The sequence below is a fragment of the Anomalospiza imberbis genome, chromosome 1 (assembly GCF_031753505.1).
Source record: "Anomalospiza imberbis isolate Cuckoo-Finch-1a 21T00152 chromosome 1, ASM3175350v1, whole genome shotgun sequence".
NCBI lineage: Eukaryota > Metazoa > Chordata > Aves > Passeriformes > Viduidae > Anomalospiza > Anomalospiza imberbis.
Window position 1 is genome coordinate 117195249 of NC_089681.1, and position 2032 is coordinate 117197280.

Genomic DNA, 2032 nt, shown 5'->3' on the forward strand with positions numbered 1-2032 from the left:
CTCTGATTTCTGACCTGTGTTGCCCACACCTGCTTTCCCAGGGCAGGGAAAAAGGTGATCACAGTGACTCTCCCAAGTATTTTCATTGTTGTTGACTTTTAAAAACTTGATGGAGTGATAATTCAGTTCAGCCTGTGAATATTTGGGGTTTTCATTTCAGTGGCTGAGAGCATCCTAAAGGAGCTTGTGCCCAGTTGGGCCTTGTGCAGGTCTCTGATCTGAACAGATTGTGTTACCTCAGCCTCTTCCCATGCCTCTTGATAGCTCAACTCCGAAGTTCTGTTTTCCAGCTGTTCCTTTGATGTGTTTTCTGGTGTTTCTCTCACAGTAAGCAGAGTATCCCGACATCCACCTGGAAAAATCACCGTGAATCCTAAAGCAACAGATCCTTATGAGGAACCTTCCAACCCTTCTGACTCGTGTGCTGTTACTCCTGCCCGGACAGGGAGTTTCTTTGGCTGTTATCCTTCCTAGGAGCAGTGTCTTTAAAGACACCATCCCCTGCTGTCTCAGAGAGGAAGTTTCTTTTGTGTCAGTACAAATTCCCAAATCCTGGTTTCATTTTGGAACACAGTTGAGTGGTTTAAAGCTGCTCTTGATTTCAGCTCTACTTCCTCTATGTCAAAAATCCTTGTGTCCTGGTTTGGTTTCGTTCCACCTTCAGACAGGAATGGCTTACGAAGCTTTAATAAAACTGTTCACATCCATTAGATGATGGGATGCATTACAGTGTGTAATAGTGAACATCAGCCTTGCTGAAGGCTTCTCACACCTCCTCAGCATGTGGTAAGTAGCTTCACTCTCAAGACTGCAGGCTTGTTTGGGAACAGAGCAGTGCTGGGATGGCTGCTCCAGCACACACTTCTGGAAGCCACCAATGTGTGGGGGTGCTGTAGGTTACTGCTGGTCACCCTGGGTCAGGCAGACACATCTGCTGTTACTCAAGGATTAGGGTGGGAGGCAGGAATAGATATTTCCTGGTAATCCATTGTGTCTAGTACTGCCTGTTCAACCTTTACAGTGTCTCTTTGCTAGAGGCAGCTGTTTTGGGTGAAGAGAACAAGTTATGAGAACACTCTGATACTGCCTGCTCTTCTCAGGGAGGAGACAGGAACATGCCTCATGCAAACTCCAGTAGGGCTAGAAGGTCTTGTTCTAACAGTTTTACCATACCCAGGATGAGAACAGTTATTTGAGACACACTTTGCAAGTATTTCACAGATAAATACCTCTTCTTTCCCTTAGCATAGCAAATATGTGTAATGCTATTTATTTGTTTAGCCTGACTTACTGTGATAATGGTCTGCTCTGGAACTAAATCCCAAATAATATTTTTAGTGCATGAAGCTGCATGTTTTTCAGCCTTCGAAGTGGAGGGTCCCGAGAGCTGAAATCTCCAGTTGTTCATTGTTCCATTCTTTCAGACTTGGTCATGTGGTACTAGAAACAGAAGCACCAACAAGCACTGCAAATGCTTTTCTGTTCTACCCTGTACGTCCTGGAATCGTGCATCATTCAGCAAGAACATGGTATGGGTGCCAAAGAATTAATGATCTTTAATAAGCCTGTGGTGGAATGGCCTACTTTTATAGCAGCAAGTTTATGACTAATGAGATACAGACATTCCCCTCTCCATATTTCTGTCCAGTATAATGCTGCAGGATAAGCAAACCTGGTGTGCTGCTGTATCAGACTGGTGTTCAACAAGGGCCTGACTCACAGGGATACCGAATGGAGAAGGAAGGTTTGACAGAGCTCAAGATCTTCCATATTTATACACTAATTTTGTATAAATATCTAAGAAACCTTAAGGTAGAAATTCAGCAGTTTTTTGGTTGTTTTGCTTTCTGAAACCAGAAAGTGAGTTCATTCAAAGCAGGAGCTGACTGAGCAGCTCTCAGGACTCATCCTTGTAGCTGTGGTGGTTTCAGTTTGAACCAACTCAGACCACCAGAACAAAGGGAGACTGAGCTCTCCTGCCTCCTGTGCTCTGCTCCTCAGCCTGAGTAACAGAGCAGCAGGAACACAAGGA